The sequence below is a fragment of the Rhinoraja longicauda genome, chromosome 21 (genome assembly GCF_053455715.1).
Source record: "Rhinoraja longicauda isolate Sanriku21f chromosome 21, sRhiLon1.1, whole genome shotgun sequence".
NCBI lineage: Eukaryota > Metazoa > Chordata > Chondrichthyes > Rajiformes > Arhynchobatidae > Rhinoraja > Rhinoraja longicauda.
This window is the reverse complement of record NC_135973.1, coordinates 34,062,428-34,087,689: the sequence shown is the minus strand read 5'-3', so window position 1 is coordinate 34,087,689 and position 25,262 is coordinate 34,062,428. Positions and strand designations below refer to the sequence as shown.

Genomic DNA, 25,262 nt, shown 5'->3' with positions numbered 1-25,262 from the left:
TTTGAGCCGAAGATAGACCCAAAATGCTGGAGTAACTCAGCGGGGCAGGCAGCATCTCTGGATAGAAGGAATACGTGACGTTTCGGGTCGAGACCCTTCTTCAGGGTCAGAATCTTTGCCGTTAAGTTGTCATGACTGATTCTTTACCTCATTCATTTCTTTTGATTCCCTTAGTGTCCAAAAATCTAGCATTCTCCTCTTGAAACATACTTAATGTTGAAACATACTCAAGGGGGTATGGGGAGAAGGCAGGAACGAGGTACTGATTAAGAATGATCAGCCATGATCACATTGAATGGCGGTGCTGGCTCGAAGGGCTGAATGGCCTACTCCTGCACCTATTGTCTATTGTCTATTGTCAATGACTGTCCTTAGGGCACAGAATTCAGAATATTCCCGATACTACAACAAAGACATTTCTCCTCATCTCAGTCCTAAATGGCTGACTGCTTACTTTGTGACATACCCATGCCCCGCAGAAAGCATTTTATCGGGATGCATCACAGCTTGGTTTTGGAACATCTCCATCCAAGACCACAAGAAATTGCAGCAAATTGTGGACGCAGCCCAGACCATCACACAAACCAACCTCCCTTCCATTGACTCCATTTATACCTCACTCTGCCTCGGCAAGGCCAGCAGCATCATCAAGGACGAGTTGTACCCTGGACACTCCCTCTTCTCCCCTCTCCCATCAGGCAAAAGGTACAGAAGTGTAAAAACGCACACCTGCAGATTCAGGGACAGTTTCTTCCCAGCTGTTACCAGTCAACTGAATCATCCCACCACAACCAGAGAGCAGTGCTGAACTACTGTGGAGACCCTCGGACTATCCTTGATCGGACTTTGCTGCCTTTACCTTGCACGAAACCTTATTCCCTTATCATGTATCTGTGCGCTCTAAATGGCTCGATTGTAATCATGCATTGTCCTTCGGCTGACTGGGTAGTACTCAACAAAAGCTTTTCACTCTACACATGTACACATGACAATAAACTTAAATTGAAATAAACTAAACTGAAATCAATGGTCCAAAGTGCCAGTCCCTGTGCTGCACTGTCTAATGTGTAGGAAGGAACTACAGATGCTGGCTTAAACCAAACATAGACACAAAATGCTGGCAAAACTCATGCAGCATCTCTGGAAAGAAGGTATGGGTGACTTTTCAGGTCGAGACCCGAAGTCTGAAGAAGGGTCTCTACCTGAAACGTCACCCATTCCATCTCTCCAGAGATGCTGCCTGTCCCGCTGAGTTACTCCAGCTTTTTGTGTATATCTTCTGTACTGATTAATGTTCTATGGACCCGACTCTTCAACCAAAAGATTTAGCAGTTTCTATCCCGTTAACCACATCCAAAATCCTTAACTTAGAAAGGTTTGGAAATGGAAAACTATCAGGCTGCTGCAGTATATAACACTGCAGAACAATTACCTGTCGTTCAATGCGAAAGGTCTGATTCCGAAGCAGATAATATTGAATGCACACATCAGCCGCTGATGTGTCTTAACGTACAACAAAGATGAAGGCTGTTTCCTTCTTCAGGAAATGTATTTATTTTCTGCAAGCTTTGTGAGTGCATATATCTGCAAACACAGCCCTTACTGAGATGAATCAAAATGGTGTTCACCAAAGATCAAAGACCAAGGAATCTAATTGATTGATCCCCAGAAAACAATACCTTACTTACTTATTCGACATACAGATCAATGTACAACACTTCAACAATGTACAAGGTTCAAGATACACAGCCCAAAACACCGAAGACCCTTTGCTGACATATAACTATTAATCTGAAGAAGGGTCTCCTCCCCGAAACGTCACCCATTCTTTCTCTCCAGAGATGCTGCCTGTCCCGCTGAGTTACTCCAGCATTCTGTGCCTATCTTTGGTGTAAACCAACATCTGCAGTTCCTTCCTACATATTAACTATGCACATTGAGTTTATTCTTCACCTGTGTATTGTGTACATTACTATCCTCTTTGACACAAATTTGTTAGAAAAAGCATCTTTCTTTCTGTCGGGATTTTGCTGCGTTCGGAGTGTGACTGTGGAGATGAGGAACGCAGAGCCAGATCTATCTTATTTGTTTGCTTGGGCCACTGGGTCTGGCTCTGCGTTCCTCATCTCCACATGACCATAAATATAAGTGATAACTGATAACTTTGAAAATTTGCTCCAAAATGGTATCTGCAACAATCATTGAAATCACAGAGAAAATGGCCAAAAAATGATTGAACTTGTCGGAGGCCCGAAATGAAAAGAACATTCTGGAAGTTGTGTCCAGTTCGGGCAGGGTCTGGGGAGAGGGAAACAAAGTTCACATTTTGCATTGGTGATCTTTCATGAACACTGGGATCAGGAATGGACTGAAAGATACATAGAGAGAGAAAGGGGATGAAACAAGCAAGGTCTGGGATAGGGACAGTATCCTTTTGGACGTCACCCGTCCTTTTTCTTCAGCGATATCAAGGGAGGAGGCAGGAAGGATTGAAAGACCAAAGGGGAAGGTGTTGCAAGGTAAAAGGTGGAATAATGGGAGGCGTGGGGCAGTGAGATGTCAACATGGCGAGGTGTGAATGGGGTAGCTGGTACATTGTACAAAGAAAGCAAACACATTTATTTCAAGATGGCTTCTATACAAAAACTGGGATGTAATGCTGAGGCTCTGATAAGGCGCTGGTAAGGCCGCATTTGGAATATTGTGAGCCATTTTGGGCACCATATCTGAGGAAGGATGTGCTTCCTGGTATTGGAAATAAACACAGATGCTGCCGGGAATGCTGATTATCAAAACCATTGAGTTCAGTATTCAGTCCAACTTCTCGCTGGTCCTAAGTTGAAGCGTTGTTTTGTAGAGTTGCATGTTGAATAAATAAGAAAGGTATTGTTTTCTGGTGATTGATCCAACAGATTCTGCCCTTAATGTGAGAAGGCCCTTGCCTTTTGCTGATCCTTTGTTCAGAATAACATTATTTATAGAAAATACCCAGTTGCTATGAATTGGGATGCTCATCAACGAAGCAGTAGGTCTTCACTGCTCACCAACCTGTGATGCTGGTGCCATTTCACCAGCGTATTAAAGGAAGCCCTAGCCAATCTCAGAGTGGAGTTCATCATATAACCATGTCTACATTGGCTTTTGGTGGATATGATCAAGGAGTGATTTCCACCCTCTACTTAAAAACCCGAGATCCTGGAAATTAGAGAGGAAAAATGAAAAGATAATGACGAAGTAAAGTGGCAGAACAGAAACAATGTGACAAAGATAGACACAAAGTGCTGGAGTAACTCAGTGGGACAGGCAGCATCTCTGAAGAAACAGGACGGGTGACGATTCGGGTCGAAACTCTTCTTCAGACTGAATCTGAAAGGTCTGCCTAGGTCTGAAGAAGGGTCCTGACCTGAATCGTCACCCATCCTTTTTTTCTTCAGAGATGCTGCCTGACCCACTGAGTTACTCCAGTACTTTGTGTCTCTCTTCACTATATACCAGCATCTGCAGTTCCGTTCTACACAGAAACAAGGTAAATACAGTATGTTCTCCCCGCGACCTGCGTGGGTTTTCTCCGAGATGTTCAGTTTCCTCCTCCCACACGCCAAAGACGTACAGGTTTGTAGGTTAATTGACTTGGTATAAATGTAAAATAAATATCCCTAGTGTGTGTAGGATGGTGTTACTATGCGGGGATCGCTGGTCGATGCAGACTCGATGGGCTGTTGGACCTGTTTCCGCACTGTATTTCTAAACTAAACTAAACTGAACTAAACTAAACTAAACTAAACAGAAGCTACTGCATGGCAGAGGAAGTTAACGGTGAGTGTGCATTGTCAGGAATTTCTTTCGTTTCTCCCACGTGTTTTATCGGCAATCTTGGTCAAGACACAATCTGGTTATCATTGTAGAAAGACACAAAAAGCTGGAGTAACTCAGCAGGACAGGCAGCATCTCTGGAGAGAAGGAATGGGTGGCATTTCCTCAGAAGTAGGGCTTAGACCCGAAACGAAACCCATTCCTTCTCTCCAGAGATGCTGCCTGTCCCGCTGAGTTAGTCCAGCATTTTGTGTCTGTCCTCATTGTATTCCAGCGTCTGCACTTCCTTCCTACACTGGTTGTCATCGTGTTGCATGCACTTTGAGTGGTACGTTCTCCTGAATGTTGATTCCGCAATTGACCTCATTTAGTTTAGTCTAGAGGTACAGTGTGGAAACAGGCTCTTCGGCTCACTGAGTCCATACTGGCTATAAATCACCCGTACAGTAAATTTATGTTACCCCAGTATCACATTCTATACCCGAGGGACAATTTACAGAAGCAAATTAACCAACAAACGTCTTTGGAATGTTGCAGGAAGCCGGAGCACTTGGAGAAACCCCATGTGGTCGCAGGGAGAACGTACAAACGTTGCAGAGACAGTCAGGATCAAACCCAAGGCTCTGGCACTGTCAGGCAGTAACTCTACTGCTGTGCCACCGTGCCACTCAGTGCTACCCTATGTCTGGAGGTTATTCCATCTTAGTAGATCATTGAGATTCTATTCTGCCATCTTGCACATCCATAACCTTTGTTGCTCCATCATTGGCAGTTACCCTAAACCCAGGGTTTACAATTCCCTTCCTGAACCTTGCTGCCCGCCCACCTCTCTCTCACTACTTTCAAGTTACTCCATCGAATTTAGCATCGTGACAAAGCTTGTGACCAGGTACGATCATTGGTCAGTGTGGGTTGGCACCAAACCTTGACTGTTATGGACTATTTTTTACAATCTTTGAAGACAATAAGCATAGGTTTTTGTAATTTATTAGTAGAGCCACAGTGATATTTCTCATGCGCAAATTGGAGCCTCGTTCTTTGTAATGGATATTTAACTGGACCTTGTGGAACTACTGTTCCCTTCATCAATAGAAACCCTTTGGTGACTGTGATTCGCTTGCTCTCGGTAGGTTCGTTCAGTTTGGATCCAAGAGGTAAATCTGCAGTAATGAGAAATCTGCTGGATCTAAAATGAACGTGGGCATTGAATAATAGTTCTTTCAAAATGATTGTGAAGAGATGTCTCCAGATAATTCCAATTTTGAATCAGTGCTGGAATTCCTTTAATTTTATTTGTAAACTCATAGCTAATTAAAAACCATCAGCTTTGGGAAGATCTTTGGGATTGTGATCTTTTCTTTTGCTGTTGTTTTCAGTTTCTACTTATAATCAGAGGCCTTATCATTGATCAAAGGAAATTAGAAATGGTTTTTGAATCAAGGGTGTATGGTACTTATTTAATGGGACTTATGTTTCTGTCTGCATAATATTTTTTGATTCATGGTCGGTGCTTCATGTAATATGATTAGAAACATTAGAGGTGAATTTACATGGATCAGATTGTAAACAAGCTGCAGACGCACTACCCTTGCCAGAAAGCAATGAAAATACTGCAGCATCAAAACATATATATTTGAAAATGAACACACAAATCAGATGGAAAAACATTTTATGTAAAATGCTGTGAGTGCATTTTCCATCTACAGTTCTCTCCTGCCAGATTATGGCATGATTTAAGGTGAACAATTTACTACTGAAACATTTGTTGCTAAGTGACAGAAACAAAATGCTGAAGCAACTCAGCGTGACAGGCAGCATCTCTGAATAGAAGGAATGGGTGATGCTCTGGGTCGAGACCCTTCTTCGGTCTGAGTTACCGCTGAGTTACTCCAGCATTTTGTGTCTATCTTCGGTGTAAACCAGCATCTGCAGTTCTTTCCTACACATGTTGCTAAGTGATATCAGGTGTCCTTGCTCAGCTAGCTGTGTTTCCAAGGATAGTTACAGTAAATAGGGCACAGTGAATGTCGATCATGATTTTGCTGATAAGATGCATCTCAACCGGCTCTCACCATTTTGTGCCAAGTTGTGACTTACTCCTCGTGTTTACTAAGGACAAATATTATTCTCGTGTACATATTTCAAAAAATGTACTTGTGCATTGGCAATTTGCAATTTTCTGACACAGAAGATCATCTTTTTGATCAGTCTAGGCTCTTTACCTCCAGAACGACTCTGCTGTCTGGATCAGTCTGAAGAAAGGTCTCGACCCGAAACGTCACCCATTCCTTCTCTCCAGAGATGCTGCCTGTCCCCCTGAGTTGCTCCAGCATTCTGTGTCTATCCAGTCAAGGATGGCTGGATTTAAACGACTCCAGGTTTTTAACCTTAACGGTGATATTTCATGGGCTGGTCTTATGCGAGACAGATGTTCCCGACAGCATTGATTTGAACCTGCATTTTCTAATTCCACTGTCACCGTTTAGTTTGAAGTAATGTTTTGCAATGGCATTTGCTTTATCTTTCATACCTCAGCAAGGTTGCTTCTTAGTCACCATTTTCCAAATGCCAACCGATTCAACACTTGAAAGCCAACCTGGTATTTCTCTGACCAAAACACTGCTGTTTGGAGGATATGGTTCGGGTTCTCTTTGATACAGAACTCAGGTGATATAAAACCATAGATTTCTTCCAACTCCATTCTCTTTTCTTCCTCTGTTTATTGTGCTCAGGTTTCTTTTAAGTCTGAAGAAGGGTCTCGACCAGAAACGTTACCCATTCTGTCTCTCCAGAGATGCTGCCTGCCCCGCTCAGTTAATCCATCTTTTTTTGTGTCTATCTTCTTTTAATCCTTGGTTCTTTTATTTATATGTATTTAAATTGGATGTATCACCTGTTTTATGCTTACATATGTTTTGAAACTTCCTGAGCTGCCTTGTCTGATTAAATTGTTCTACTTAGATTGATACTATTTGGAAATTGGACTAGTTGGCGTTGAACACTGGAGTCTGGGTCAACAATGACAACTGCAAACTATTCTCCCACCAATCCCTGGGACATTCCAGCCCTGACGTAACATCCCAATCTGTTACTTCCTCTTTCCTACTTTCCAGCCAAATTCTTACCTACGCAACGATTTGCGTAAACCTGACGTTTCAAACAATGAATAAACTTCTACCAGTTACATTGTTAAGGGTATTTGGCAAGTTTAGCTCTGTGGTATCAGAGGGCTAGTTGTGTATCACTTATTCAAGTAAAATGTTGAAATGATTTTGGTTACCAAGTGCGAAGATGAGTAGGCTTTTGATTCTGAGTTTTTTCTGTCACGTTATTGTTAACATACATCATCTCATCAGCTTGTTAACAAGTAACTGGCTCATCCCCAACGACCACTGATTTCCTCAAAGGGGAAAACCAATGTCTCACGAAGCTCTTCTCTGGCCTCATTAGTACTGGGGGGTAATTATCATCCATCCCTGGGGATTTAATTGTGCTGAATCTGTTTATCTTATTCAAGACTTTCATTTTATTACGTTGAAGATGTTAATTCTATTTGGATTATTGCTGTTTAGGGAATGCACATTGCTCGTATAGTCCCTGGTGAATTATTCGAAGAAGCAATCATTAAGTATAATAACTAATTTCTGCTCATCCTCTATTTCAGCCCCATTGGCAGCTTTTATATTTTGAGCTAATTTTGATTGGCAAATTCTCGCAGACAATGGAAATGAAAGAATTGCAGACTACAGTATATTGTGCTGCCAGCTCCGTTCGTTCCCAGTTATCTTCTTCCATTTTCACAGACTCACTTGAGTCGACACCCCCACTATCTTTCCTTCAGAGGTTTTTAGATAACATTTTTCTTTTTAAGTTGTTTTTAATAAATTTGTCAATATGCTTGTCATTCCGCTTCTTCGGTGAAAACGTCACATTTCTTAATAATTCATAATGCTTGGGTGGAGATTTATTGCTATTTTATGAATATGCCATTTCAGCCGATCAGATGGGAGTTTAACACTAAACTTGCTTGAATGATATTTGTGTGAACTAATAGATTTCCCGAGGGGGTTTTCGTGCTTACACAGCGCTTGTGCTGCTTTATGAAGAGAGACCTTGTGCCATTTAGCAAGGAAATATTAGTTTGAGGGCATCGTTTTGTGGTGAGCAAATGAGTGAAATGTTTACTTATTGATTATATTGTGTGTTTCTCCATGACTGCTTTAGGGGATTGCAGTTTATGAAGATGCCCAATATTCTATGCAACGTATAAATTATTAGGCTTGACTGTTGTTTAGTTTAGCTTAGAGATCCAGGCCTTTCTGTCCACTGAGTCCACACCGACCAGCGATCCCCGCACGCTAACACTATCCTACACACACGAAGGACAATTTACATTTACGCCAAGCCAATTAACCAACAAACCTGTACGTCTTTGGAGCGTGGGAGGAATTTGAAGATCTCGGAGGAAACCTACGCGGTCACGGGGAGAACGTACAGCGCCCATAGTCGGGATCAAACCTGCGTCTCCGGTGCTGAAAGCGCTGTAAGGACGCAACTCTACTGCTGCACCACCGTGCAGTAGTGCCATGTTGCTTTTGATATTGATTTAATTTGTACATGCATGGTGACCCGGCGTTATGCCATTCCATCTATATGGGCATCCACATCACCAGCACCACGTAAGCCCAGCACGATGAGAACGCTGAGGGTGGAGGAGGAAGGGGCTTGCAAAGAAGCATTGCCAAGATGTGGGGAGAACGAGAGATGGACAGGCAGAGGAAAAAAGGTAGGGAACAGATGGAGGTTTGCAAAAAGGGAATGAAGGGCAAAAAGATGGAGAAGAGAGGAGAGGATGAAGGCAGAGGCGGGAGATGACAAGTGCAGCTAACCTTCTCCAGAAAATCATTACTGAGTATGATACCTGATCAGACTTAGGACTTTGGACTCTGTAGGAAGGAACTGCAGATGCTCGTTTAAACCGAAGATAGACACAAAATGCTGGCGTAACTCAACGTACTGGAGTAACAGCTGGCAGCTTACTGTGGTGTGAATATTGATTTCTCTAACTTCAAGTAACACCTGCATTCCCTCTCTCTCCATCCCTCCCCCACCCAAGTTGCATCAGCTTCTCGTTCTCACCTAGCAAACAGCTAACAATGCCCTGTTTCCTTTATCATCGTTACTTTTTTGCATATCTTTCATTCATTTGTTTTATATCTCTCTACTGTCGGTATCTCTCGTTTCCCTTTCCCCTGATTCTCAGTCTGAAGAAGCTTCTCAACCTGAAACGTAACCTATTCCTTCTCTCCAGAGAGAAGGCATTGCCTGACTACCCCAGATTTTTGCATCTAGCTTCAGACTTAGGACTTACTGGTTGCGTTGTCTGTTGATGACTCCACATTTATATTTAGCAAAACTAAATTACATCCGTTTTTTCTTCTTGAATTTCCCGTAAAAAATATTGGAAATTTCTCAAATCCCTTTTATGGTTTATCCTATGCGTCAAAGTTTTATCCTCAATTACCCGTAGCTAAGCTTTAGGAATGAAAACTTTGTTATCTTAATGGGGAGAAACAAGGAACCGCAGATGCTGGCTTACAAAAGGAGTAACTCAGCAGGTCAGGCAGCATCCCTGGAGAACATGGGTAGGTGACGTTTCAAGTTGAGACCCTTCTTCAGACTCATGATGCTGCCTGACCCACTGAGTTACTCCAGCACTTTGTGTCTATTTTTTAATCTTGATTGCTCTTATTTGGAAACATTATATTTTTCCCTTTTTGCAATACCAGCCATTTTACTTCTGTTTACCGCGAACAAAGGCAGCCATTTTGTGAGTTCGGTTTTGCACTGCCACTCAGTAGTTATAATCAGGAACTGCAGTAGGATTCCATAGGAATGTGTTAAACACGGGCAAGTGATGATCAAATACATGTGGTACATTACTCAGTGAACCAGGTAATATTCCCTCAACAGTGCCATCGCATTAGAATATGGGGATTTAGTTTAGTTTAGAGATACAGTGCAGAAGCAGGCCCTTCGGCCCACTGAGTCTGTGCCGACCAGCGATCCCCACATATTAACACTATTACACGCACTAGGGACAATTTTTACATTTACCAAGCAAATTTACGTCTTTGGAGTGTGGGAGGAAACCGAAGGTCTCGGGGAAAACCCACGCAGGACACGGGGAGAACATACAAACTCCGTACAGACAGCACCCGTAGTCGGGATCGAACCCAGGTCTCCGGCGCTGCAAGCACCGTAAGGCAGCAGGGTTGTGTGATTACTAAAAAATAATGAAAGTATGTGGTTAATTGAAAGCATATTCCGTTCAATAATGGTGAAAATAGTTCATTATGGCATTTTTGGTAAGTGGAAGTGTAGTCTTTTCCATCCCAATAAATGTACATCCAACTTCATTAACCAGATATAGTCACAGTCATGGAGTTTGGGTTTAGTTTATGTTGAGTTTGAGCTTAGTTTATTGTCATGTGTACCGAGGTACAGTGAAAAGCTTTTATTGCGTGCCAACCAGTCAGTGGGAAGACAATGATACACGATTACAATCGAGCCATTCACAGAGTACAGATACATGATGCAGTGCAAGGTAATGTCCGATCAAAGATAGTCCGAGGGTCTCCAAAGAGGCAGATAGTAGCTGCTCTCTAATTGTTGGTAGAATGGTTCAGTTGCCTGATAACAGCTGGGAAGATACTGTCTCTGAATTTGGAGGTGTGTGTTTTGTACAACAGGCCCAACTCGCCCATGCTGATCAGGTTGACTGCCTGAGCAGTATCATTATGGTTGCTCTGTACCATGGTGATCAAGGGTAATAATAATGTTTTCTCTGGCATGGTTGCCTTATCAAGGCACATTCCTTTCCTCTTTTTTTGCATGAGTTCTCTATCGATTCAACCCGGTGTTTTGATTTCATTTCAATCATTCACATAGCCGATAGCTGAATCATTCTCCCCATGTTTGATGTGCGGAGGTTGTGTTAAAGTGTGCTGTGATCATCTCATCGGCCAGCCATTCTCATGAAAGCTTCAGTCATTTCTGGATTAGACTATCGACTGATACCCACTGGGCCACTGATGATCTCATTTTGAGAAATGGCGCATTGCTTGAACGGTAAAGACGAGGGCTAAATGATCCAGCAGCTTGATAAAACATTTTGAAACACACTGTTGAATCTCCCCTGAGTCTAATATTTGAGGATAGTTTAAGCAGAGTCTGGTCAACTGTGTGCTCAATGACTCAGTGTGAGTTGGATTAACCATTCATCAGAGGTGTCAGTATTGCTGTCCATAAATTCCCATTCTCAACAGAGTTGTAACAATGTCTTATTGCCATTATCCATTTCTTACCATGGGACTGTGAGTGGTGAGCTAAATTGAAAGCAGATATGTGACGGTTGATCTCAGGATTCGGCAGATCTAGACAAAGCAGAGAAAGGCTCCTCCTCGAGAAAGAATTTGAATAGAAGAAGACACAAAGTGGTGGAGTAACTCAACGGGTCAGGCGGCATCTCTGGAGGACATGGACTGGTGACATTAATGGCCAGGTCCCTTCTCCAGACTGATTGTGGGGGGGGGGGGGGGGGGAGGGAGAGGGGGAGGGGGAGGGGGGGGAGGGGGAGGGGGAAGAAAGTTGGAATAGAGGAGGGAGGGGCAGGGCAAAGCCTGGAAGGTAATAGATTGATACAGGTGAGGGTTTTTTTGATAGGTAGATGGTGGACAAAGGCCAGAGATGAAAAGACAGAAGGCGTGTGTCGAAAGGATTGAAGAGTTGCAAATTGTGAAGCTGGGGGAAGAAACGTAGGTGGAAGGGAAGGGAAGGAGAGAAATAAGTGCGAGGGTCAAGGTGGGGCACAAAAGAAGAGGGAGGGTGGGGAATGGGTTGGGGTTTGTGGGGAAGGTGGGAGAAGAGGGGTTTGTGGGTACCTAAAATAAAAGAATTAGATGTTCATACTGTTAGGTTTTAAGTTGCCCAAGTGGAATTTGAGGTGTTGCTCCTCCAGTTTGCATGAAGCCTTACTCAGGCATTGGAGGGGTCCCAGGTCAGAAAGGTCAGCATGGGAATGGGAAGAGGAGTTCAAGTGGTTAGAAACCAGGAGATCCAGTAGGCCTGAGCGCAAGTGTTCGGCAAAATGGTTGCCGAGTCCACGCTTGTCTCGCCGATGTGTAGAAGGCCCCATCATGAACACCAGATGCAGTAGATGAGATTAGAGGAGATGCATACGGACCTCTGTCTCACCTGGAATAACTGCTGGGGTCCCTGGATAGAGATGAGGGAGGAGATATAGTGGCAGGTATTACATCTCTTGTGGTTGCAGGGGAAAGTACCAGGGGATCACGTTGGAGGTGACGGAAATGTCAGAGGACAATGTGTTGGATGTGGAGGCTGGTAGGATGAAAGGTGAGGGCCAGGGGAACTCTATCCTTGTTCGGTCTGTGGGCAGGGGGAGTGGGAGTGGAACTATGGGACACAGAGGGGACATGGGTGAAGGATCCATCTACAACAGATCCATCCATCCAGTGAAGGATCCATCTACATGTTTACTGTAGAACAAGGACATCTTGGATGTCCTCGAATGGAAAGCCTCATCTTGGGAGCAGTAATGGCAGAGACGGAGAAATTGAGAGGAGTGGATACTGTCCTTGCAAGAGCGTTCCTAAAAATGCCTGTTGCTGAATCTGCTAGCACATGCTTTCAGGCTATTGTATCCTCTGACCCACGGGGGAGGGGAGAAGAGGGAAGAGGACTGAAAACGGACATTGACTACTTGCCTGATGTTCCAACACAGTGCAGGGGGTAGATGCAGTAGATGGGGAGGCTGGTCTGCGTGATAGACTCAACTACATCCATTACTCTGCGATTTCTCCCCGTCTTTGGCAGAACTGTTGCCAACTCAAGCTGTGATGTATCAATGCTTTCTCTGTGCATCTGTAGAAGTTATTGGTAAGAGTTATTGGAGACGTGTCTTAGTCGTCCTTAGTCTAGCTGAGGAAGTAGAGACGGCGGTGCATTTTCGTGGCCATAGCTTCTTTGTGTTTGGTCCAAGACACGTTTCTGGTGATATTTACACCGAGGAGCGTGAAGCTTTTGACCATCTCCACCTCGACCCCGTTGACACTGGTCGGGGCATGTCTTCCCACCTCGCTACCCAAAGTCAATGTCTTCCTGATATTGAAGGAAAGGTTGTTATCATAACACCACATTAATAAGCTCTTCATCTCCTTCCTGAACACCTTCTCGTAATTATCTGGTGTTCGGCCTACTGCAGTGATGTCATCCGCAAACCTGTGAATGGAATGAGAGCAGATGTGGCTGTGCAGTTCTGAGTGTATAAGTACAGTAAGGGGCTTCCAGTACAGTAAGTGCACAATTCATCTTGTGGGCGTATCTTGTTGAGTATTGTTGTGGATTATGTCTTATATCTTCACTGCTTGTGGTCCATGGGTCAGGAAGTCAAGGACGTAGAGGGAGAGAAGAATGCCGACTCTGAGATCCAGGAGTTTCGATGTGAGTTTGGTTGTGCTTGTGGTGTTGAAGCTGGAGATAGTCTTTTATTTTGAGTTTAGTTTAGAGATACAGCGCGGAAACAGGCCCTTCAGCCCACCAGGTCCGCGCCGACCAGCGATCTCGCACATTGACACTATCCTGCACACACTAAGGACAATTTTCACATTTACCAAGCCAATTTACCTAGATACCTGTACGTCCTTGGAGTGTGGCCTCCCGAAGATCTCGGAAAAAACCCACGCAGGTCACGGGGAGAACGTACAAACTCTGTACAGACGGCACCCGTAGTTGGGATCGAACTGGTGTCTCCGGCACTACAAGCGCTGTAAGGCAGCAACTCTACCGCTGTGCCATCAATAAATAAGAGTCATTGTCATCCAGCCATTTGAGTGATGAGTGCAGAGCCAAAGAGAAGGCATCTGCTGTGGGCCAGTTGTGACTGTTGGCAAGCTGCAGTGGATCAGCATGTTCTGGGAACTTGGAGTTAATGTGCTCCATGACCTGCCTCTCGGAGCTCTTCATGCTAGTGGATTATAACCTATGGTAGGTTGTCATTCATGGTGGCCATTTAACCGTACCAGCACATGTTTGGGATGTGAGAGGAAACCTGTGCACCCTGGAGAAACCCACTTAGTCCAAGGTGCGAATGGCCTTCATAACAAGAGGATTTAAGCAAAGGAGTAAAGAGGTCCTTCTGCAGTTGTATAGGGCCCTTGTGAGACCACATCTGGAGTATTGTGTGCAGTTTCGGTCTCCTAATTTGAGGAAGGACATCCTTGCTATTGAGGCAGTGCAGCGTAGGATCACCAGGTTAATCCCCGGGATGGCGGGACTGTCATATGAGGAAAGATTGGAAAGACTGGGCTTGTATTCACTGGAATTTAGAAGGATGAGAGGGGATCTTATAGAACAGTATAAATTTATAAAAGGACTGGACAAGCTAGATGCAGGAAAATGTTTCCAATGTTGGGGGAGTCCAGAACCAGGGGCCACAGTCTATGAATAAAGGGGAGGCCATTTAAAACTGAAATGAGAAAAAACGTTTTCACCCGGAGAGTTATGAATTTGTGGAATTCTCTGCCACAGAGGGCAGTGGAAGTCGATTCACTGAATGAATTTAAAAGAGAGTTGGATAGAACTCTAGGGGCTAGCGGAATCAAGGGATACGGGGAGAAGGCAGGCACAGGTTACTGATTGTGGATGATCAGCCATGATCACAATGAATGGCGGTGCTGGCTCGAAGGGCCGAATGGCCTCCTCCTATTTTTAATGTTTTTCTATGTTTCGATGGAACCTGGAGCTGTGGAGATGTGGCACTAACAACCGCACTGCAGTGCTGCCCTTGCGCTTTCATTCATACACATCCTTAGAGCTTGCACGTGCCATTCCCAAGAATTTGGTTTAATAAAACTCTAATGAAGCAATCTGATGGGAATTATTGTTCAGGTCTCGCCAGATCATGTGATCAGTTGAAGCAAGGAAAAAAAGGGATTTGTAATAAAAGGAATGGTGCATTTATTTCAGTGCTGGTCTACAGTCCAAGTGATTTTCCGTTAATATAAGAGCAAAATACTGCAGATGCTGGAAACCTGCAACCGAAATAAAACATTGCAGATGCACTCAACCCCACTGGCAGTCTACACGAAGAGCAATGCATGTGGAGGAAAATAACTGCAGATGCTGGTTCAAATCGAAGGTATTTATTTCACAAAATGCTGGAGTAACTCAGCGGGTCAGGCAGCATCTCAGGAGAGAAGGAATGGGTGATGTTTCGGGTCGAGACATTTCTTCAAACTGATGCAGGGTCTCGACCCGAAACGTCACCCATTCCTTCTCTCCGGAGATGCTGCCCGACCCGCTGAGTTACTCCAGCATTTTGTGATACCCGAAGACCAAAGCAGATGAGTTGTGAGCACAAGTAATTCTTAACTAACATATGAAGGTGGATCTCAGTGCTCATATCTAATGTTCTCTCTGAAGTCTGAAGAAGGGTCTCGACCCAAGTCATCGCCTTTTCCTTCTCTCCGGAGATGCTGTCTGTCCCGCTGAGTTACACCAGCTTTTTGTGTCTATCTTCGGTCTAAACCAGCATTTGCAGTTCCTTCCTGCTCTTGTTCTGTTGTTACTGAGGTGATTTACTGTTTATCTTTTGTGGTTAGCATAATTCACAGCGGTAGTGGGATGATTCCATACACACTGTGCATCACTAGTTCATCATGAATATGAGAATCCTCCCTCTGTAAAAAGTGACATTATTAATTCAGTTATTTGTCATCTTGCACGGGAGACAAGCAACAAAATATTTCACCAAAGTTAGCTTCAAGTTCCTGCATGTGCATATCTCTGAAGATCTGTCCAAAAGACCATTAGACAAAGGAGCAGAATTAAGCCATTCAGTCCATCGACTCTACTCTGTCATTCAATCATAACTGATCCATTTTTCCCTCTCAACCCCATTTTCCTGCCTCTCTGTAATCTTTGACGCACTTCCTGATCCAAAATCTATCAATTTCTGTTTTAAAAATTCCCATTGCCTTGGTCTCTGCAACTGTATGTGGTAATGAATTCCATATATTCACAACTCTCTGGGCAAAGAAATTCCTTCTCATCTCCGTCTTGAAGGTACTTTGTTTTATTTTGAGGCTGTGCCCGCTGGTTCTAGACCCCCTTTACTGGAAACATTCTTCCCAAGTCATTCTATCTAGGCTTTTCATTATCCGGTAGGTTTCAATAAGATTCCCCCCTCATTCTTCTAAACTCCTGTGAATACATGCTCAGAGTCTTCCATCACCCCTCACGTTATCCCAACCAACCCCGGGATCATTTTCATAGACCTCCTCTGTACCCTCTCCAAAGCCAGCACATCCTTCATCAGATGTCTAAAACTGCTCACAATATTCCAGTTGTGGCCACACCAGGAACTTATAAAGCCTCAGCATTACATCCTTGTTTCTTATATTCTAGTCCCCTCGAAAGGACTGCTGGCATTGCATTGGCCTTCCTTCCTTACCACCGATTCACCTTTTTGGGAATCCTGCACCAGCAATCCCAAGTCTCGTTGCACCTCTGATTTCTGAATTTTCTGCACATTTAGAAAGTAGTTCACATCTTTATTCCTTCTACTAAAGTGCATGAACATAAGGTAGACACAAAAATGCTGGAGTAACTCAGCGAGTCAGGCAGCATCTCGGGAGAGAAGGAATGGGTGATGTCTCGACCAGAAGCATCACCCATTCCTTCTCTCCAGAGATGCTGCCTGACCCGCTGAGTTACTCCAGCATTTTGTGTCTACCTTGGATGTTAACCAGCATCTGCAGTTTTTTTCCTTTGCATGAACATATGATTTGCTAGGCTGTATTCCGTGTTGAAATTCCTCTCTGCCCACGCTCCCAACCTGTCCATGTCCTTCTGCTGACTCCCTGCTTCCTCGACACTATCTGGCCCCCCATCTATCTTCGTCTCATTTGCATGCTTGGCCACAAAGCCATCGATTCCATCAACCGGATTATTGAGTGAAAACGTGAAATGTAGTGGTCCCATCAGCGACCCCTGCGGAACACCACTAGTCACCGACTGCCAACCGCAAAAGGCCCCCATTATTCTGTCAGTCAGCTGATCTTCCATCCATGCTAATACCTGGCCTGCAATACCATGGACTCCTTGTTTAGCAGCCTCACCTGAGGCTGGCCCAGCCGGAGTCCCTGGCCTTGCCCTTAGCAACTGCGCAGACCAACTAGTGGGCGTGTTCACGGACATCTTTAATCTCTCCCTCTTCTGTTCTGAGGTACCCACCAGCTTCCAAAAGACCACTATCATCCCCATGCCAAAAAAAATCTAAATGGTCATGCCTTAATGCCTATCGCCCAGTGACCTTGTCATCCAGTGCTTTGAGAGGCTGGTTATGGCACTCATGAAATCCAGCCTACCCAGCAACCTTGATCCACCGCAGTCCGCCAACCGCCACTACAGGTACACGGCTGATGCCATGTCCCTGGCCCCACACTCATCCCCGGAACACCTGTATGTGAATGACTCCGATGTCAAACTCCTGTTCCTCTGCTTTCAACACCATTATCCCAACCAAGCTCCAAACTCATGGAACTTGGAGCCAACACTCCCCCTTTGCACTGGATCCTCGACTTCCTGACCAACAGACCACGATCAGTGAGGATAGGTGACAATCACCCTCTCAATAATCCTCAACACTGTTGCCCTGCAAAGATGTGCTCTCAGCCCCCCCTACTATACTCCTTATACACTCATGACAGTGCAGTCAAATACCAATCCAGCTCAATTTGCAAATTCTCAGATGACAGCGCTGTTGTGAAGTGGATATCAAATAATGACGAGACGGAGTACAGCAAGGAAATTAAGAATCTCGTAACCGGCTGCCAAGACAACAACCTTTCCCTCAATGTCAGCAAGTCAAGGGAGCTTGTGATTGACTTCCGGAAATGAAGCAGTACACACAGGAGCGGTGCACAAAGTAGATAGGCAATAGACAATAGGTGCAGGAGGAGGCCATTCAGCCCTTCGAGCCAGCACCACCATTCAATGTGATCATGGCTGATCATTCTCAATCAGTACCCCGTTCCTGCCTTCTCCCCATACCCCCTGACTCCGCTATCCTTAAGAGCTCTATCTAGCTCTCTCTTGAATGCATTCAGATAATTGGCCTCCACTGCCTTCTGAGGCAGAGAATTCCACACCTTCACCACTCTCTGACTGAAAACGTTTTTCCTCATCTCCGTTCTAAATTGTCTGCCCCTTATTCTTAAACTGTGGCCCCTTGTTCTGGACTTCCCCCAACATTGGGAACATGTTTCCTGCCTCTAACGTGTCCAACCCCTTAATAATCTGATACGTTTTGATAAGATCCCCTCTCATCCTTCTAAATTCCAGTGTATACAAGTTCTCAGGAGTAAATATCACCAGCGATTTGTCCTGGAGCAGCCACATCGAAGCTATGACCAAGAAACTTCCTGAGAAGGCTCAGGAAGTTCGGCATGTCCCCAACAAACCTGACCAACATCTACAGCAACGTCGTGGATAGCATTTTATCAGGATGCATCACAGCATGGTTCGGGAACAGCCCCATCCAAGAGCGCAAGAAATTCCACAGAGTGTGGACGAAGGCCAGACCATCACACAAACCGTCCTCTCTTCCATTGACTCCACCTATACTTCATACTGCCTCGGCAAGTCCACCAGCATAATCAAGGACCAGTCTCACCCCCCAGTCTCTCCCCTCTCCCATCAGGCAAGAGGGAGAGAAGTTTGAAAACACACACCTCCAGATTCAGGGACACTTTCTACCCAGCTGTTATCAGGCAACTGAGCTGCTCTCTCACCAGCTAGAATGTGGCCCTGACCTTTCATCTACCTCACTAGAGACCTATGAGCTATCTTTAATGGGACTTTATTGGACTTGATGTTGTACTACATGTTGCACGCTTTATCTTGTGGAGATACACCATGGACGGATTGATTGTGCTCATGCATGGTCTTTTCTTTGACTGGATATCACACAACAAAAGGAATTAGAAGCAATTTATCTTTATATTTGGAACACCATATTCCAAGGAGTGGTCGAGACAGTCATTCATGTATATTTTAAGAGAAAACTGGATTTAAATTGGACTGTGTTGCAGGGTATAGGAAATGGTTGAAGAGTAGTTTGATTTAGCATCGTTTATCACTATTTTCACTAATTGTGGTAATTTTGTTTCGGTCACAGTTTTATATTGTTGGCTTACCAGGCAGTAGTCTAATATACATTTGTGCACTAACATTTCTCTTTATAATTACTTTGAAAGAAGGACCAAATTGACCGAGTTCATGAAGGAAGGTACAGACAAGTTGCCTCTATTCTAAGTTTAAATTTTCCGATCAAAAATGCGAAATCATTTCCCATGAAATAGTTGCTCATGCTGTATGCATGTTCAACGTTCAGTGTGTGATTTTACTGCTTGAATGTTTTGCAGCTTGCAAATAGCCCTTGTGTACCTTGGACTGTGTATGATGTGCACTCACGGTATTAAATATTAAGAAAGTACCTAATTGTTTATAAAGTGGACTTTAGAATACAGAATAATGAAAGGCACAGATAGAGTGGATGTGGAATGGATGTTTCCACTGGTGGGAGAGTCTTGGACCAGAGGTCAAAGCCTCAGAATTAAAGGGCCCTCTTTTAGAAAGGAGGTGACGAGGAACTTCTTTAGTCAGAGGGTCGTTAATCTGTGGAACTCATTGCCACAGAGGGCTGTGGAGGCCAAGTCAATGGATTTTGTTAAGGCAGTGATGGACAAATTCTTGATTAGAACGGGTGTCAGGGGTTCTGGGGAGAAGGCAGGAAAATGGGATTAGGAGGCAGAGATCAGCCATGATTGAATGGAGGAGTAGACTCGATGGGCCGAATGGCCTAATTCTTACTCCTATAACTTATGAAATTGTGAAGTTGTGGGACACTGTGAAGGGTCAAAATTTGGAATAAAAAAGAAAACTCACTTCAATGTCTGTCGCAAAGAGTCTAATTTAATTGCTTTGGTGCCAGGGCATCATTAACCAGCACCTTCTATTGAAGTTGTCGGTGATACAGTAGCAGGTTTAATAAGATGGACATTTCACTAAGACTGAATTGGACAAGTAATTGAGATTTTTGTGGGGCTAAGTTACACGTTGTTTGTGAAATCAAAGCAATTTTAACAATTATCTTGCAAATTAAATTTTTTTTTCTGATGGACAATTGTTTCCAATTGGCAGCCTGGCTAAATGGCTATCAATTACCGTTATCCCTTTCCAGCTACATCCCACAGTGACGCTCTCCAACAGCAATATGTATTAGGATAACACTTTACATTCGAAGGTGTAACATGACTGTGAACAAACAAACATTGGACTCTGAATCATGTGAGCAGATATTAGTGTAGCATTCCATAGAGCCAGAGTTAAGGTAGATGTTAAGAGAGGAGGGGCCTCCTCCATTGTCAAAGTGAGGCCCAGTACAAATTGGAGGCACACCACCTCATATTTCACTTGGGCAGCTTACACCCCAGCGGTATGAACATTGACTTCTCTAACTTCAAATAGCCCTTGCTTTCCCTCTCTTTCCATCCCGCGGCACAGTGGCACAGCGGTAGAGTTGCTGCCTTACAGCGAATGCAGCGCCGGAGACTCAGGTTCGATCCTGACTACGGGCGCCGTCTGTACGGAGTTTGTACGTTCTCCCCGTGACCTGCGTGGGTTTTCTCCGAGATCTTCCGTTTCCTCCCACACTCCAAAGACGTACAGGTCTGTAGGTTAATTGACTGGGTAATATGTAAAAATTGTCCCTAGAGGGTGTAGGATAGTGTTAATGTGCGGGGATCGCTGGGCGGCGCGGACTCGGTGGGCCGAAGGGCCTGTTTCCGCGCTGTATCTCTAAATCTAAAAAATCTAAATCTCCCCCTTCCCAGGTCTCCGACCCACTCTGACTGTCCCCGATTACATTTTATCTCTGTTTGCTTTGTTGCCACCTTCTAACAGTGATCTATTCTACATTTTCCTTGGGCTTCATCTTGTTTGATGTCTCATTTTCACACATTTATCTCCGTGTCTCCCTCTCCCTTGACTCTCAGTCGACCACGAAATGCCACCCATTCCTTCTCTCCAGAGATGCTGCCCATCCCGCTGAGTTACTCCAGCATGTTGTGTCTATCTTAGGGAGCTGTAGAGAAGCAGAGTGTGTTATGTTAAACAGACAAAAGCGTTTGTATGGTGCATTATGGCAATCTTGGGATGTTCTCAAGAGTCCCATACTGAATGCTGTGCTTTTCAAGTTTAGTCACTATGCAATAAACACATCAGACAATGTTACATTTAGGAGCTAATTCTTGAGCTGGGGATCTCAACAGTTGCTTCAGTGAAATGATTAAAATTGTGGAGCTTCAAGAGGCTGGAGCAAGTAAAACAGGACAGCTCTGAGGAGATTGGAGGAAGTTGTGGAGATGGAGAGGGTGAGTCAAGGCCATGGACTCTTCTGACTTTTATGGATGAGAATTTAAGGCAGAGATAGACAAATTCCTGATTAGAACAGATGTCAAGGATTATATTGAAAAGGCAGGAAAATGGGATTAGGAGGCAGAGATCAGCCATGATTGAAATGCGGAGTAGATTCGATGGGCCGAATGGCCTAATTCTACTCCTATAACTGTGAACTTGTGAATTTCAAAACTGAAGCAACACGATCCTGCTGCAATTTTTCACAACCGTCTTCAATATCTATCATATCACCTGCTTTAGTGTCACCCGCAAACTTGCTAATCAAGCCATGCATGTTCTCATCCAAATCATTGATATAGATGATAGACAGCAATGGGCCCAGCACTAAACCCTGAGGCACACCACTAGTCACAGGCCCCCAGTCCGAAGAACCACTTTCCTCCATCACCCTCTGCTTCCTTCCATGAAGACGATTTTCTATCCATTCAGCTACCTCTCCTTGGACCGCATGCGATGTAACCTTCCCGAGACAGACAACAGCTGCAGTGATGTTTTTTAATTCTCTTATTTCAAGCGTGAATTAGAACTGGAATAGACTGCTTGAAAGGCTTCCGTTCCTGCTTTGAAAAGACATTGGATGCGTACGTAAAGTAGAAAGATAAGATGATCACTGGAACTGAGCTGAGAAGCAGAATGAGATGGAAAGCTCATGAAATGCTTGCACTGGCATAAAGCAGCTTTCATTCTATGAAAGTATGCACGCCAACCAGTTCAAATAAGTTCAAATAACATTCCAAAAATCGTAAGGGAAAATATATCTTTCTTATTGCAACCTACCTTGCAACAGAGTATTTCAACTATTAAATGAAATGTGGTGATTTACTTTTAGTTATTTGGAGTATTTTAATTGTAGAGAAAGCATGCCTTGGATTTTTTTTTAGAAACTCATCCATGACTCAGCACCTTCACCTCTGCCTGCAAAGGTTCAGGCTCAGCACCAAACACTGAAGCACAGAGTCTAGGTTAGCACTCCCCTGTGGTGCTTATGATGTGCTGCGCTGTCGGAGATGCAGTCCAAAGACGGCGCGTTTGTAAATTAAATGGCCTCTTCTGCCCGTACGGAGTTTGTACGTTCTCCCCGTGACCTGCGTGGGTTTTCTCCGAGATCTTCGGTTTCCTCCCACACTACAAAGGTTTGTAGGTTAATTGGCTTGGTATAAATGTGAAAAATTGTCTTTTAGGACCGAGATGAGAAAGTTTTTTTTCACACAGAGAGTGGTGAATCTGTGGAATTCTCTGCCACAGAAGGTAGTTGAGGCCAGTTCATTGGCTATATTTAAGAGGGAGTTAGATGTGGCCCTTTTTGCTAAAGGGATCAGGGGGTATGGAGAGAAGGCAAGTACAGGATACTGAGTTGGATGATCAGCCATGATCATATTGAATGGCGGTGCAGGCTCGAAGGGCCGAATGGCCTACTTCTGCACCTGCTTTCTATGTTTCTATGTCCCCAGTGTGTGTAGGATAGTGTTAGTGTGCGGGGATCGCTGGTCGGCGCGGTCCCGGTGGGCCGTAGGGCCCGTTTCCGCTCTGTATCTCTAAACTAAACTAAACGAAACTAAATTGAAACAATTCAATGGGGAGAAGGCAGGAACGGGGTACTGATTGAGAGTGATCAGCCATGATCGCATTGAATGGCGGTGCTGGCTCGAAGGGCTGAATGGCCTACTCCTGCACCTATTGTCTATTGTCTATTGTCTATTGATGATAAAGTGGTGTAACGAAGAAATGGTCTGAATGGGTGACCAAGTTCTCTCTGGAGATGAATAAAGTTCTATCGTATTGTATCGTATCAATGTTCAGCATGGACTCAATGGACCAAAGGACCAATTTTCATGCCCTATCTTTAAATTTAAAAAGATGCCTTCTTTTTGTTTAGTTTAGTTCAAGAGATGCAGTGTGAAAACAGGCAATTTGGCCCACCAGGTCCGCACCGACCAGCGATCCTTACACAGTAACACTATCCTACACACACTGGGGACAATTTTTACATTTACCCAGCCAATTAACCTACAAACCTGTACGTCTTTGGAGTGTGGGAGGAAACTGGAGATCTCGGAGAAAACCCAGGCAGGTCACGGGGAGAATGTACAAACTCTGTACAAACAAGCGCCCATGGTCGGGATCGAACCCGGTTCTCTGGCGCTGTAAGGCAGCAACTACACTGCTGTGCCACCAGCTGCACCTGCCCGATGAAAGATTATCAAGATGAAAATCTATCAATAGATTAAGAAATCTCAATGCATGATTTGAGAGAAGATGGGAGATATCTTTCTGACAAATTGACTCATATTCACCCCTCAATCAACATCACTGTGAATATCTCATGAAATTGCAGTGAATTGTGGACGCAGCCCAGACCATCACACAAACCGACCTCCCTTCCGGTGACTCCATTTATACCTCACGCTGCCTCGGCAAGGCCAGCAGCATAATCAAGGACGAGTCGCACCCTGGCCATTCCCTCTTCTCTCCTCTCCCATCGGGCAAAAGGTATAGAAGTGGGAAAACGCACACCTCCAGATTCAGAGACAGTTTCTTTCCAGCTGTTATCAGGCAACTGAATCATCCTACCACAACTAGAGAGCGGTGCTGAACTACCATCTACCTCATTGGTGACCCTCAGACTATCTGTGATCGGACTTTACTGGCTCACCTTACAGTACACGTTATTCCCCTATCAAGCATCTATACACTGTAAATGGCTCGATTGTAATCATGTAGAGTCTTTCTGGTGACTGGTGAGCACACAACAAAAGCTTTCCACTGTACCTCGGTACATGTGACAATAAACTAAACTAAACTAAAGGGAGTTTATAAGACCTTGTTTTCAGTAAAATGGCTGCCATGTTATCTGCATTGCTTTAGTGACTACTTCATAAGTACCTAATAAATTGTAACGTGTTTGGAAGGCACAGAGACAAAGGCGCTATGTAAACATGAGGCTTTCAGTTAAGGCAATGCTAAAATTAAAATTGATGAGAAAATGTCATTCAGGGTTTTGAACTCCCCAGGAGATGAGTGATGCTTGGTAAATCCAGATTAATCCATTGTAATTATTCTTTGTTGATTCGTTGGGATGCAAAACTGACACATATCTTATGCAATTAATCTTGATTTTGACTAATTTTGCAGATCAACTTTAATATCCGAAATGTGTTTAATTATAGTACATACAGCCATAAATTTAGCTTGGCAGTAGTTGCCTGCAGCATGTAAATGTACATTTCCTGGAGTTATTGCTCTTAAATCACAAATAAATGATTGAAATAATTTCAATTCCATATAAACTAATGTAAATTATATTGCTATTGTAAAACTTATCAGGTTAGTAGGATTTTAATTGGCAGGAAGAATTGAGACATTTAATGATAATGATAGGAAGTGATTAATGGGTATAAATTGTGTTTTAATGATTACATACTGTTTTCTATTGATAAATTGTCCCAAGGGACTGTAGACGTGTATTTTTTATTGTGCATTATGTTTCATGCGTGTTAATATTTCCAGCTGTGTTCCGCTTTAAATCTCACGACAATGAAAATAATTTCTTTATATAACGGAGAGAGAAGGCTTTGAATGATTGATATATATTCGTATCAAACACTAATGTACTAATGAGGAACTAAATAGCTTTCTTTGAAGTGGATTGTGAAGTTATTCTCAGCGTATTAGAAAATCCTCTCCTCGTGTGCAGACAGGAGTGATGTATTTCAGTGAGGGCTGATCACATGGGGGATGAAAACATAGTTAAATATATCACTAATTCTGGAAAGATCGCATTTGATTGAACTTTGCAGGAAGTTCTTGAAATGTAATAAAATCTTGTTAGTGGCAGGACAGACGATTGATTGAACTGATTGTACCATTTCATTATCCGTGAAGCA

The 25,262-nt window shown here is 43.9% G+C and overlaps 1 protein-coding gene across 2 annotated transcripts in view; it reads left to right on the top strand.

Annotated features, from left to right (window-relative positions):
* Positions 1 to 25,262, top strand: part of shisa9a (shisa family member 9a) — a 307,558-nt gene that overhangs the window by 109,753 nt on the left and 172,543 nt on the right. The window lies entirely within an intron of this gene.